We start from the raw sequence: 16,001 nt of genomic DNA, 5'->3' as shown, positions 1-16,001 counted from the left end.
TTCTAGTCCTCGCGCTTACCCGAGCCACCAATCCGCATGCAATCTATAAAAAGAGTCAACAACGAGAGGGTAAGCTAACGCTTAGTGAATGATAATATACTACATACATATATATGCATAAAATGGACACGCCACATAAATAAACAAATACCGCATACCGGAGCGTCCAAGCCTAAAGGCAAGCTAATCTAAGTATACCATACGATCACTAAGCAACAAGCTAATAATACCATCAATAAGGTAAGTTCACCAACGCCAATGTGAACAACGCCAATAACTACCCCCGGAGGGTTAACTACATCACGACAACACAACATTAATCACGAATTAGCAATTTGACAATCATGCAACATATCGTGCATATACCAATAACCGCAAGTCCACAATAGCTAGCAATACCAAAAGCATATAGTTCATAATTAAATATGCCAATACATAACTCATACAACCATGGTTAACCAAGTACACAAGAGAACGGTACATGAAAGTCCGTTGGAGTTCATAACATCCACTAGTGTTACTTACACACCGCGTAATCACTAGTCCCCCGGGTGATGTCTTAAACACCGCGACTAACTCACCCTTACAACAATGTGGCGTCTTAAACACCGCGACGAATCCACACTTCATTCAATACAATGAGTGGTGTCTTGAACACCGCGACACTTCCACTCCCATGACATTGTGGTGTCTTAAACACCGCGACAATACCACAAGTCAATTACACAATGAGTAGTGTCTTAAACACCGCGACAATACTACTCGTCAATTCCACAATGAGTAGTGTCTTAAACACCGCGACAATACTACTCGTTTCATAGAACGTGGTGTCTTAAACAACGCGACAATACCACATTCGTACAACACAATTAAATACATTACATACATACACGCATAATTATTCCACTCACAACCACGTGTGATAACGTACACCCAAAATGTGTACTTTGCCAAAGGTAGTCAACCAAAACGCACAACCGTGCCAATTGGACCTATACACAAGTCCATCAAATCCACCTATATGTGAAGTGAGCTCTATAGCCGAGAATAACTTCACCCGACCCGCACCCATCCTACACATACATATGCATATAGGATATTAACACTCACCTTGAAGTCTTGATGAAAGCTTCCAAATAATCTGCAACTCGCCAATGGAAAATACCTATTCCATTATCATAATTACAACAATACACTTAGAATGGATTCACAAATCAACCCAAATTGACACTTAGTGCAAATTTGACCCAAATGCACTTCCGAGTACAAAACGCACCCAAAATTAACCAATAATCACTAACACAAGTGAGAATGGTCTTAATACGCCAATTAAACCCGATCATAGGTGTTAAACATCTATCTTGCCCAAAATGACACTTAAACCCTAGTTTGACCCAAAGTCAAAGTTAGTCAACCAAATAACCCTAAATAGGTTTCAATACTTCCACAATCACTAAACCTAGTGATTAAACCCAATTTCAAGTTCTAAACATAACCAATTTGTTCACCAAACCGAAATCCACCAACAATAACAATAAACCCGATTACTAGCATCACTAAAGTCACTTCATCACCTAAAAGGGTTTTACAACCAATTAACTCAAAACCCTAACTTGAATATCAATTCACTAAGATGAAATTCGGAGTTAGAACTTACCAATACCGCCAAAATGATGCCGTTGACGAGTGGAACAACTTTGATACCCGAGCTTTGGTGAGAATCCAACTCCTTCTTCTCCAAATCAAGCTCTCTCTCACTAAAAGTGGGTTTCTCTCACTAGGGTTTGAAGAGAGTGTTTGTGGTGGGTGAGAATGTGATCCAAACTGATCAAAGGATCAGTTTTGATGACCCCAAACCGTCCCCAAGTGAAAAGACCAAAGTACCCTTCATTTAAAGCCTTTAAAAAGGCTGAAAATTGCTTCTGACCCATTCGGCGCGCCGCGCCACATTGTGGAGCGCCGCTCCACTCTGCAGGTCAGATTTCAGAAACTTGTTTTGGCCATAACTTTTTGACCGTAGCTCCGTTTTCGATGAATCAAATATCGTTGGAAACGTAATAAGATTTTATTTCCAATGGTAAGGCTTTGAAACATCAACACAAACTTTATTTGGGGTTGAAAAGGTACGTACACACCTTGTACCTCAAACAACGTCCAGTTTTCCTTCGACGGTCGAGCAAGCAACACCTACATGTTGTGCACACTCCATACACACATAGTACACCTTAAATACATTATGTACAATAAATATTTGGGTCTTACAAACATGCATATCATATACCTTTTATCAGTAATATATGTATTTAATTCGTGATTCATCATAAACTGTTTAACGACGAAATTTAGCATACAAGCATGCATAAATATATATACTCGAGCACTAGACATGGATACACAAATAATATATAAAAGATAAGATATGAATGCTCACATATCAATATTGTGATTCAATATTGCAGGAAAGTACGTAGACGCAACAGAGATGATAAACACTAGGTTTGACTTGCGAACAATACTCATGAACATTACCCATAACCTCCATAGCTATAACCCATATTTTCATTAGCTCTATCCCGCTCAAAAACTCATTTTGAAAACATGCGAGCAGAACCTCGTCGTAGTATTTTATGTATAAATTATAATATTAATACTAACGCTAATAATAATAATAATAATAATAATAATAATAATAATAATAATAATAATAATAATAATAATAATAATAATAATAATAATAATAATAATAATAATAATATATATACAGTGCAGAGATGAGAGTGAATTGAATTGTGAGGAAACAAATCGTGAATTCGATCAATTTATAGCACCAGACCTGTCCAAACCTCCCATGCGATCGCATGGGCTTGTGGGCATTATGCCATGCGATCGCATGGCATCTTGTTCCAGCTCACATCTGATTTTGTAATCTAGTTCGTCGACATATTAATTTATTATATAATTTATATAATTTATATTAATTAATTATATATTATATTATATTTTTGTGCATAGTTAATTTGTAATTTTTGTTCCGATGTCTTGTACCTTTACGTTCGACTTATGTCCCGCTTCCGGTTTCTCGAACGCTTTTTCGTACGCTTAGAAAACTAGTACTTTTCGTTACGCGACATGTACCTTTATCAAAAATTAAACTTAATCATTGATAAACTATGTCACTCGAAGTGTAGCTTTAATCAATTAAGTGTTTTGGTTATTTGCTTCTATAAATCATCATCTCGTAGTATATACATATACATATATACATTTTCATTTTGAAATAGTGTTTACTGTAGCAAAGTTACTGTAGCAAAGTTTTTTACTGTAGCAAATAGTGATTTTCGAAAACACTGTAGCTTTTCGGGTACTGTAGCAATTCAAAAATACTGTAGCAAATTAGTGTTTTACTGGTTCATCTTAAACGTTTTAGTTAACTTATCTAAATATCAATCGAATCAATAATCGAATGTTACTATCGTTTACTAAATAACTTGAAATCATATATATATATATATATATATATATATATATATATATATATATATATATATATATATATATATATATATATATATATATATATATATATATATATATATATATATTGTTCGTGAATCTTCGAGAACAGTCAAAGAATAATTGATTACATGAATATAGTTCCAAAACTTTCGTGAATCAATATTACAGACTTTGCTTATCGTGTCGAAAACGTTATAGATTAAGTTTAAATTTGGTCAGAAATTTCCGGGTCATCACAAAAACGGTCTTGATAAGTAACAAAAAAAAAAGTAAAAAATAAAAATAAAAACTATAAACAAGTTTAACCTATTCTATGTTGTGATATGCTAATGTTATTGCTAATGCAGTCAAAACCAGTCAATTATGCAGTAAAAAACAGTCAAAATATTCAAAAAAGTCAAAATATGCACTTTCACCTTATAATCTGCTTAAATGTGATATGCTAAGGATGATGCCAACTAAAACATTGATAAACATCCAGAATCAAAATATCACCAAGGTTCATAACATAAACATCTAGAATTTAAAGGTTCGTAACATAAACATCCAGGATTAAGCCAATCATTAATAAACAAAAATCTAGAATTAAAAGCAAATTAAGTCAATCATTAATAACTGATCTAAGAGTACAATAACTTGTTATATACACTAACATGTTTATACCATAACATGTAACAACAACAACAACAACAACAACAACAACAAAGACTGACGTAACAGTTTAAAAAAACAAGTAAAAAAAGATTAAAACTGTGTAACAGTAGATCTTCGAAAATTAAAATAAAGAAACTGATGTAGTATTACGTATGATGAGGACATAGTTGCAGTTGATTGAAAAAAAATAAATGACGAATGGGGAAGAAGCAGTTGATATGGAAAACAATACGTAGGATGAAAAAATTGGGCGGTATGTATAAGTTTTGTGGGTTAACTTTTGTGCATAGTGAAAATCAGAAAGACTAAATTGCCCCAAGAGTGCAAATCACGTGCATTGTCTAACGATGGAGAAACTAACAATGTTAACTGCTGAGACCAGACGGGATCAAATTGGAAAACTTAGGACCAAACGTGATGAATTTAAAGTTTAGATCTCATCTTGATTACTGGGACAAAGTTTGGGGACCAACGGTGATATTTTTTAATAACAAAATTAAGCTTTTGTTAGAGATTAGCGTCCTTTTGCTTGTGGAACTATCACCCGTTACCCCCAATTAATTAGAGCCCAAATCTATTTTGTGAAGATTATGTAGCAAATGAAAATATGACCGCCTCATATACTGACCTTTTCATAATCAAGTTACTAGACGACAAATACTAGCTTGCAGATAGAACTCCATCCAAGTGGATAGATAGGGTGACCCTGTTAGTGGGTCAGGGGTCAACCTTTTTTGAAGATTATAAAATAAATAAATCAATATGTTTGAAATATGATAAATCTGGTAGCACATAATCTTGGGTAAACGCCTATAGTTTTTAAGAAGTTCAAATCGAGCTGATACACACATATGATGACCGCTTCTAAATCAAATAAAAAAACAAGCAGAAACATGACGCTATTGTTCTAGTATATTCACTCTTTGTTTAACCAACACTAAAACCATACCAATCATGCTTAATGGTGTTACATCACGTCAAAGAAACTTCACAAACGATCACATAGTTAAGAGCGTTAATAACGTCATAAACATGGCTTTGAGTCTTCTCTTCTAGCAGGAGCTATCGAACAGCTTTATTTCTGTTTTCCAACAAAATACAGATTATTTGTAAACATGAGAAGTACATTTTGAATTCACACCTGAGTTGTAAGCTAAAGCCATTATTGATTTGTCATTTTATCATGCCAAACCGTTATGAGTTCGTTACTAACAATATATTGGTCTCTTCTATAATCCTAATCCTGTCAAATTTAGATCACGACTAACTAATGTACCATCAACTAAACCTAAACAGATTTTCTAATTATAAACAACTACGTACTTGAAGATATTTGGAAACATACCCTTACTTGAAAGCTCTTAATTTTCCACTTGAATTCTCCATGTGACATATGTTCAAAAATCTTTGAACCTGTGGAAGTTGATACATATTATGAGAAATTCAAAATATATTCTACTAGTTCAACTAAGTCAACGATAGTTATAATGTCATTATATAAATATTTTGCAGTAAAAGAAATAAATGTAAAGTAAGCACACAAATGATCACTAACTTATGTTAATAATTTTCCCTAAAATCCAATCATCAGGAGCAATTTTAGGGATTTCGAAAAAAATAAATAAAAAAAAATGGATATCTTTGGGATTTCATCAAACAGGTGGAGGGCCAGTATAAAGTTTCAACGAAGATCATATGCATTTGAGTTATTTGCAATGAAGCCTAACGAACATAAAAGAAATAATATTCTATTAACAAAGCGGAGATATGCACTAGTTATTGTAAGAGACACATGATGGACCTTTTTGTACCTTTGTTCAAATACCGTCAAAGACGAAGTTGATTCTGGCACATCTTTAATATTCGGGCAGTCTCTAATAACAAGATAACAAAGGTCAGTGAGTTGTATAACCACCCCTATAATTGATTCCACATCTTTAAAATCTATGATTCTTAGAGAAGTTAGAGATGGTGGAAGAATAAAAGATGTTGAATCAGTATTCTTCGCGTCTCCTTGAATTGCAAATGAAGTCACTCCTGAATTATCATCACCATACAAGGTTAGCTCAACAAGTGAGGTCGGGTAATTTTGTTACCCAAACTCTGAGAATGGCTTCTTTAAAACACCAATTTGTAGGATCCTTAAATTAGGAGGCCACAACCCGGATGGAAAAGAATCATCCAGGTTTGGACAACCATATATCCTCATCTCTTTCAAACACATGAGATTTTGCAAATGCTCGTGAGGAAATGACTTTAAACTATTGCAATTATAGATATAAAGAAACTTGAGAGAGGATAGGAACTCCAGCTGTGTCGTTGAAAATGTTAGCGATATCATTGAAACACAATCGGATATCTTTAACTTCTCAACATTATTAGGGCAATTGTAACACTCCAATGAATGACAATTATCAATACGAACTACTCTGGTGACAGCCTTCATGTTACTACTTCCAACGTTAACGTCTTTCCCTCCTATTGAGAAACCATGCCGCAATGTTGTTATTGAAGAACATCTTCTGATATCCAATCTCTCAACTGAATTAGGGCAATTGAAACTCTCCAGCGAATCACAATCCCAAATAGTCACTTCTCTTTTGACATTAACCTCAAGTGATGGTGTCAATCTAATTGAGAGCTCAGCTAGCTTCGGACAACGTTTTATACGAATTATATGAAGATGAGGAAATGATCCAGTAGATTTGCCACCATCACAATTTGACCATTTCTCCGGTACTGGCATATCATTAATTTCCAAGTATTCTAATGATGGAAATGATATTTTATCAAAATCTGTACAATATCTGCATCCGCTTAACCTAAGCACTGTTAGCTTATCAAATGCGGTATCACCAAACCATCTAGGAAATTCCATTCCTCCATAGCCAAAAATACTCGGTATGATTAACCTAGTGTGAGGCCTTAAACTTTGAATTACTTTATATTCTACCTCTGAATTTCGAGAATCATCAAATACATAACCCCAATTCAAAACCAAACTAACAAGACCCTTCTTTCCTTTTAAGTCGGCATCTATCGCTTGTTGAGTATGTATCACCTTGTCCAATCCATTAATGGAAAGATGACCTTCAAGATGCAACAGGTCTTTTAGGTCAGATACATTGAACCGATTATCTCCTTCGATATTAACCTTAGTTAGAGTTTGTAGACTCTTTAACCTACCAATTCCTAAGGGTCTATTGTTCAGTAATAGAGTATTGCTCATGTCAAGATGTCGCAGATTTGTTAACTTGGCAAAACTGTTTGGCAAGCTAACTAACAAATGACATTCACGAACCAACAAGCTTTGGAGATTATAAAGCTCACTGACCTCTTCCGGTACTTGTTTGATCATTGTTCTCGAAAAATTGAGGTACCGCAAATGCTTTAGATCACCGATGGACTTTGGAACATTTGTGATTGAATAGTTAGTTAAGCTTAGCACCCTAAGGAGTTGTAATCGGGAAAGCAAATCCGAAAGTACATGATCCAATGTATTGAAGAATATCTGATGATAAGAAGTTGGCACTAGTAAGAACGTCCGCAAGCATCTTGATCTATCTAATTCCTTGAACTTTTTATATTCTGCAGACCTTTGACCGAATGAAAAGTAACGGAACTTCTCAAAATCATAGTTCCCATCATTTTCATCTGTCTTATCATCCAACCTAAAGAAGAACTCTCCTGCAACACTAATGGCCAAGTCATTCATCAAGCCGTGCATTGTGTATTTTGTTTCGTCAGCCGTGAAACGCTGAAAAAAAGACCTTGAAGTTAGCTCTTCAAAGTAGTTGCGACCCATACTCTCCATTTTGTTGTGATTGCCCTTTGATTGGGACAGGAAACCTTGTGCCATCCACAGTAGAACTAATTCATCCTTGTCGAATAAGTAGTCTTTTGGAAAAAAAGAGCAATATGCAAAGAGTTGTTTCAGATGTAGAGGGAGGTCATAATAGCTTAACTTCAAAGCTGGAAGAATGCCGCCTCCCTCGTCTATATCCCATATCTCGCTATTCAACAATTCCTCCCATTCATCAATACTTGTTCCTTTTATCTTCAAGACCCTCCCAAGTGCTACCAAAGCCAGAGGCAAACCATGACATTTCTTAATTATACCTTGAGCAATTACTTTAAGTGATGAATATTTGTCAAAGTTCTCTTCATTTAGTGCGTTGTAAGCAAATAATGACATAGCTATCTCATCAGACAAAAAGCCCAGATCGTAAGGTTGAACAGAGCCCATCACAAAAGCGACTTTGTTCTTGCGGGTGGTAACGATGATTTTACTTCCAGTGGACCCAACAAGAAAAGGGCTTTTAAGGAGTTCCCATTGATTGTGGTCTTCGCTCCAAACATAGTCTAATACAATTAGGAACCTTTTACTTGATAGCTTTTCTTTAAGGGATACATGAAGAAGGTCGAGACTTTCAAAATCTTCCTTGTGTCCGGCTACCGCTTGAAAAATAGCCTTGCTGATATTGAATACGTTGAACTCATCAGATACACAAACCCATGCCCTGAGTTCAAAGTGATGTTTAACTTTTTCATCGTTGTACAAAATCTTGGCAAGAGTTGTTTTTCCAATCCCGCCCATACCTACTATGGACATGACACTTACCTTCTGATTCAAGTCTTCATGCTCCAACAACTTCTCAACCAATACCTCTGTATCCGCTTTCCGACCCAAAACTGTGGACGTATCAACTAGTGAAGTTTGTTGGAATTGTACATTTTTTCCCTTGGATCCAGTTTTAGCATTCACATTGACACCCAACTGGCCTAGTTTATTTTTCAGGTCAGCAAGATCATTTAGTCTAGTGGTGATCTCATCTAGTTTAGAACTCATCTTATGACCATAATTCATGTCATGAGGATTAAAATTGGTACAACAAGCTGGAAAAAGCTTGAGTAACTTACTACTAGTGCTTGTAGTAGTGGCATCGTGAGGTTCTTGATTCAAGTTGCGCTTTATAACTTCAGTGGCAATATCATCAACCACATCGTCTATGTCGTAAGCCAATTCCCATAGTCTGTGTAGCCACGTTTTAACAAATTGTTCGGTTATGTGAGTCTTGTCTGCATCAGCAAGCACATCTTGGATCAAGGTCAACATGTCCGTCCATTTGCTCAGTTGAGAATCAATTCTTTCATATCGAGCAAACTTCATCAAGTCAGCTGACATTAAATTCTTGATCAGCTCACCCACAACTGCACCAACAATGATATCAGCCATTTGTAATTAGAGAATGAAATATTGTTTTTGTGTTTGTTTGTTGTTGTTTGTAAGGAGATCTAAATGATTTCAAAGGATGGGAAAAAGAAGATAAATTAAAATGTAAAGTAGTAGTCCAAGACTTAAGTGTAGAATATATGTAAAAAGTGGTTGTGTACATATCATCACCCAATAAGTATAGATGCATATAATCTGTAGCACTTGAAAATATGAAATTTCAATATCATCAGCCGACTGTTTTTACAAACAAAATATGAAGGAATAATATTTTATATCGCTTGAATCTCATAGAATGTTTAAGTTTAGATTAAAGCACTAAATACCCAAATTAGATTAATGCACATATAGAACCAAAATTACCATCTTTAAATAGATAGATATAGATACTTATAATTAAAATACGATTCTTATAATCACAATGAGAATGAAAGGCATGTAACGAAACTCTAGCAGGTGAATCTACCTTTTGTGTAATTGGAGGCAGGTTTGAAGAAATGATGATCTTATTGAAACTGTCACTTTATTGTTAGTCGATGAAAATGTGTACAACCGATAACGAAAAAACAAATACATCTTTAGCACATATTACAACTGATTTAGTTACTTTAGAATGGAAGCAATCAAGGAGACGAGCTTAAAACCAGCCACACTACGTGATACATTAAATTGTCGAATTTAATAAATATTTAACTGATGCAGATTTGTGCATATTGCCACCATTCAGCGGTTCCCATCAAATACAATTAAAAAGAATCTAATACAAAATTATGAACTCGAATACAAGCCTCAAAAAAGTCATTAGCATTACAACAAACACCATGTGTACGTCCTGTAAACTTCAAAAAGTAGCAATTGATTATGGGACACTGCAAATAATAAGAAATGTTTCAGCAATGTAGCTAATGAGTTTGGAGCCTACATATAACTAACGAAATATATTTCAAATCTTATTTTCGATTCTTACCGTAAGCAAGACCTATAATCAATATTGAATGTCTAATGCTGTATTCTGAAAAGCATAATATCCCGTGCGAATTCTTGACTGTGATATGACCACATGAAGAAAACGAAAGAATGATTTTGGTACAAAAATTGTTTGGGTTAGGATTATGGAAAATACGACAGCGATTTTTTTGTATGTCTTATGTATAATTTTTTTGTTAATCGATGAAAATACATTGTCAAGTGTATAATCGGTATAATAAAAAATAATAAATAAATTATTGCAACGTGAAAAAAATTCAAATACACTAATAAATGGGCCAGTCTTAGAATGGGAAACGTTTAATGTTGATCCATCTGTGAGCATTGGGCCTAATAAAAAATCAGATGGCCAAACACCATTTTTGGGCCCCTCAATAACTAACGATCCAAACAAAATCACCAACACAAATCCAGACGAAATAAATCCCTAAATAAGGAATTATCACCAAAATGCCCAAACCAATTCCCATCCTTGTGCTGTAGCCCAAAAAATTTTTTTTTTTTTGCCAGATTGCCCTTAAAGACGCCTTGCGTCCTTGCACTTGGGCGTGTCTCTTGCTCCTTTGCTTCCCGGGGACGCAAGGACGCAAGGTGCATCTTGCTCCCTTGCTTCCCGGGGACGCAAGGAGGCGCTTGCGACCTTGCTTCTCGGGGACGCAAGGTGCATCTTGCGACCTTGCTTCCCGGAGACGCAAGGACGCAAGGTGTCTCTTGCTACTGCCTGCATATGATAATCGTGTTCTTTCAGACATTTCATCGAACACCTTATGTGCATGCATTGAAAAATATCAAAATATGTGCATGATGCACATAATATCAAAATACGAACACCCCCAGGCGCAAGGACGCAAGGCGCAAGGCATCTTGCATCTTGCGAGGGCAATCTGGCAATTTTTTTTTTTTTTTTTGTTGGGCTACAGCGCAAAGATGGGAATTGGTTTGGGCATTTTGGTGATAATCCCAATAAATAAAGATATTGGGCCTGAAGAAAGGGATCATTATAACATGCGGTTATAGAGCTCTTATGATCATGGGCCCATAATGGACCGGAACATTGCGCCTGTTAGTACGTCATGGCTATCTGAACAAGAAAGTAGAGATAATCTTGATTATAGACCTACAGAATCACTTAGAGGATTTTAAAAGTAAATTCATACTTAATCAGAATGAGGCTCCACGATTGTCGAGGGTTAAGTTTTACACAAAAATAAGAACAAACATAGAATCTCTCCCAACAACTGTCAAGATAATTCGTTAGATTCCACACGGAAGAGTTGGAAATATGATGCGTGCCTCTTCAAGAATTACTAAGGTATATAATTCTAAATCTGTCACCTATCAATTTGATGTATAGAGTTGTTTTACTTATACCCTAAGTTATGTGTTTTAGGTAAAAAAAAAAAGCTAGTTGCGATGTAAGAGTGTTGTATTATTCTTATTGATGATTAAGAAAGTAATCTAATTGATAGTGGTTAAATGAAATTAGTGATTTTGATCGATCATTAGATGAATTGGTGGAAATTGATCATATACATCCATGAATCTCTTAATGATGATGTTATATATCATATGGAAACTAGCTGGTTAAAGGTTGTGAACAGAAGAAGTAAGAATCATGAAATTTGCAAAGGTTGTGATATTGAATAAACTAATAGAAATTGAAAGTCTTGAAGGATTCTAATGAACTTGTGGAATTGAAGGTAAATTGGCATTATAAAAGCCAGACTGATTGGTTTGGAAGGGAATGTTAAAGTCATGTTGGTTCCCATTTTGACCCTTTGACCCATTTGGTCAATTTAATCTCAAACTTGAGGGTTGTTGATTTGGACATGTCCCATATGTCATATAGAGTGAATTTGCAAGTTTTGGTGTTTTAAAAGTAAGTTTTGGATGTATTTTAATTAGTTAATAAGGAACGTCTTGACCCAATTGTGTATACGTGTGTCAATTTTGACGTGTTCGTGAAAATATGAGCATTTGAAGTTACAAACATGTTTAGAACTTGTTTTGGAGTTATATAATAGTTTTGATTCTTATTGATAAGTTAACAAAGAAAATTGGCTATTAACCAATCATATGTAGTTTTTTGGCAAAATGTATCAAAATGACTCTCGGGCTTACTTTACATGCTCGTAAGTTGTAAATGGTTAAGTTTTGCGGAAAACGCCTATTTTGGTTTAAAACGGATATGAATATGGGACGTCGCTGCTGATCCTGCGCTGTTAACAGCAGCAAATACATCATAGGGCAGTTGAATATTTCTGGGGGGGAAAAAAAAGAAATTTTAGCCAAAATTAAAAATTTCTGGTCTCGGACATGAGAATCGAACCATATAAGTTGACACGTCGTGTGAGGTTACAGCGATCCTCATTCTATATGGCCTTCCTATGTACTCTTTAATTCCTTATCTGCATTTATTAATATAAAACATTCTTTTACCCTAGGTGTTCAACAACTATAAATAATATATATAAAATCTGTTTTGACTTTATAATTACTGTTTTTTTAAACCATTAGTTGCTTAAGAACTCACATCAGGACCAACTATTACACTTGCAGTTACTTAAAAAGTCATATTGACCCATTTGAAAACTGACCATTTCGACCCAAACCAGTTTGATCCTTGACCTGACCCGACACAACCCGTTTCCCAGGTATAATAGTATGTCATATTTTGCATACAGGTTGTGGACAGGATCATTGAAATTACAAATTTACATTTGTGAAAATCTCTGCAGTACATGGACCAACAATACCAATTTATCATTGATCCTTTGAATGGAAGAAGTTTATAGCCAAGTGCGGAAAACTTTAGGTTTTCCCTAAAACTTGATATTAAAATATTGTCATTTTTTACTATGTCGTTTGTTTAAAGTTTAGTTTTAGAAAATTGTTCACCATTATAATTCTCAATTCATTGTTAAACTCATTCTGTTCTTTAGTCCTTGCTTCGTTACTTACATTATTTATTTTTTATATTAATTAAAAACAAAATGTGTATGTTTATGGGAAAATTGTTGAGGCTCTAGGTACAACTGGCAAATGCTATTTTACAAGGATTTTATGATAGTGGATGGACATTGAAGAGAAGAATCGGTAGGTGAAGTGGGTGAGCGTTTAAATGGAACTCCAAAATCGTTTTTCTGAGAATCGGAAGTAGGTTATTTATAGTATACCTGGAAATTGGGTCAGATTGGGTCGGGTTTGGGTCTAAATGAGTCTGGGTCTAACTGGTCAGAAATTTTGAACGGGTCAGGTCAAAAGCGGGTTGGGTCGGGTCGGGTCAAGACCGCTTTTAATTCGGGTTGGATCGGGTCGAGACCCTTTTTTTTTTTTTTTTTTTGCAAAATCTTAAATAAAAGTTGATCTTTGTGCAACCCCAACTAACCCACACCAGACTTTGTAAAACAAGCTTCTACACTTTTACATTTTGATTTTTGGAGTCGAAGCTAATAATTTACTAAAACATAATTACCATAAATTTGTCCGTTCCTAACTTTTTTCCGATTGATGTATATATATAAAAAACCGATATGTTGAACAACAACTGCAAACCCTAATAACTAATTACAAATAAATAGATAAATTAATAAAAATAATTCCACATTTATGTCCCTAAAAATTACCCCAATATACTCAAATGTGAAACTAATTAACGGATCCTTTTAACACGATTGGTTAATAGAATAAAGTATATAAATTAATAAATATAATTTCAACATTTAGTGAATTATACACTTACAAAAAATTTCAGTCTGGAAGTTTGACCCCGACTCTGTCACTATAATATAGTGACTATATTCTGGTGAAATCTATTTTCTTCAAAATTTGGCCTAGCAACTCGACTCGATTCGATTCAGTGTCGCTTACATCATTCACAGAAGAGAGTGGCTTATTTGTTTCATCCTTTAAATTTGATAACTTACATAAGAAACAAGAAAAGATTCTGGCGATTTGGGGTTTTTGACGCGTTGCGATATAGATCTAGAACCTCGATTTGCAATTTGACGATCTGGATTTTGAGTTTGACGATATTTCTGTATTGATTGGATGACCCAAAGTATAGACCCTGTTGGACCCGTTTCTTAAACCCATTGGACCCTCACTAATTTATTTGACATATTTTATGATCCTTTTGGACCCTCTTTATTTTTATTCAGTGATATTTTAAGGTCCACTTGACCCGAAATTTTAAACCCAACTGACCCATTTTTTATGTATTGGGTTTGGTTTGCCAGCCATAATTTATAGTGGGTGGAGTTAACTATCAGCTTCTTCTATGATTGATAACGCCATACCATGAAATTGATGAGATGTGAGGTTTTAATAAGGTTTATGAAGCTGCAAAATCAATGGTTCAAAGGAGCTACCCAAGGGAGTATTGAAACTAATGAAAGTTGAGAGCTTAACCATCTATCATGTCAAAAGTCATTTACAGGTGCATTTCTGGTATGTTTTTAAGACTCAAGCTACTTACTTGAAAGTTATGTTCTTTGTTTTTATGCTTTAGATGTTTTTGATTGTTTGCAGAAATTTCGGGCAGCTAGATAACAGAAGGTAAATATTTTACATTCATTCATATATATTGTTCTTTTTAGTCATTTTCCATACACATGGTACGTTACTCTAGACCTTTGGCTGTGATATATGTGCCTTTTAGTAATTTGAAATATTATAAAGAATAGAAAAATATAGTAGAGCCTTATATTGCTTGCGAAACTCGATACATTGAAATTGATGTCTTTATTTCTGCTTTTTTTTCATCTTTACATGGACGAAACGATTCCTCCATTTGAAAACAATAACAATAAAAGAGAGTCACAGAGAAGACATAATACGGTCTCGTGTGGCTGCAAATTCAGGTTTAGTGACGTTGAAAGAAGTAGTTGCAAATAGGCTGAAGTTGGATGTGGGTTCGAAATGACGTATCTTGATGATGATCATGAATGGGTTCTGGTAGTTTGTGATGCAGATTTGCAAGAATGTGCTGAATTGTCAATATCATCAAAGTGTGTTGGCTAATCTTGGGAGCTCTGCAGAAACAAGTCATCAACATTAGAGCTTTAATATTTTGTTTTTAGAAGATAACTCGTGAAATTTCAGAAAGGAACGATCCTTTATGCGAAGAAACGTTCAAGTGGTAAGTTTAACTTTTTTTTTTTTTTTTTTTTTTTGTTTTTTTTTTTTTTTTCCATCTTTTCTTTTGATAAGTTGGTTTTCTACTAATGAAGTAGTGAAGAGTGTTTGATCAGACATGGTAGTTTTGAAATTTTAGTGTTGCATTTTGAGTTGAAATTAAGTTGTAGATTTATGGGGTCATAGAGATATGAACAACTTTTAGGGAGGAATGTTCCCATATTATTCGTTGTACTAATAACACCGTTAAATTGTATATTATAGTAACTTGTATCTTGTTTTGCTATTAACGTTTTTCGCGCATTCTTACATCAAACCAATCTCTGTATCCTATATTTTTGGATTTTTTGATAGAGATAGAAATGCATTGTATCACATTTTTTTGGTCATGAGATTTTACAGTTCATTGAGTTTATCTACGTGCATTACACTAACTTGTGTTTGTATGTTGAATTTGAACGCATCATCTGCATAA

At 34.6% G+C, this 16,001-nt stretch overlaps 1 long non-coding RNA gene and 1 pseudogene across 2 annotated transcripts; one reads left to right on the top strand and one right to left on the bottom strand.

The window, feature by feature from the left end:
- Positions 1 to 5,851: 5,851 nt before the first annotated feature.
- Positions 5,852 to 9,406, bottom strand: LOC139875531 (putative disease resistance RPP13-like protein 1; annotated as a pseudogene).
- Positions 9,407 to 11,482: 2,076 nt separating this feature from the next.
- On the top strand, positions 11,483 to 15,771 carry LOC139877394 (uncharacterized). Of its 2 annotated transcripts, none has more exons than XR_011768562.1 (5): positions 11,483 to 11,702; positions 13,075 to 13,205; positions 13,420 to 14,828; positions 14,921 to 14,947; positions 15,253 to 15,771. It is a non-coding gene; the product is annotated as an uncharacterized lncRNA (long non-coding RNA). The 2 variants fall into 2 exon arrangements; XR_011768561.1 differs by having other exon boundaries at positions 13,420 to 14,839.
- The last annotated feature ends 230 nt before the right edge of the window (positions 15,772 to 16,001 follow it).

This window comes from Rutidosis leptorrhynchoides, chromosome 11 (genome assembly GCF_046630445.1).
Source record: "Rutidosis leptorrhynchoides isolate AG116_Rl617_1_P2 chromosome 11, CSIRO_AGI_Rlap_v1, whole genome shotgun sequence".
NCBI lineage: Eukaryota > Viridiplantae > Streptophyta > Magnoliopsida > Asterales > Asteraceae > Rutidosis > Rutidosis leptorrhynchoides.
Note: the sequence above shows the minus strand (reverse complement) of the source record. Positions and strands in the feature narration are given on the sequence as shown.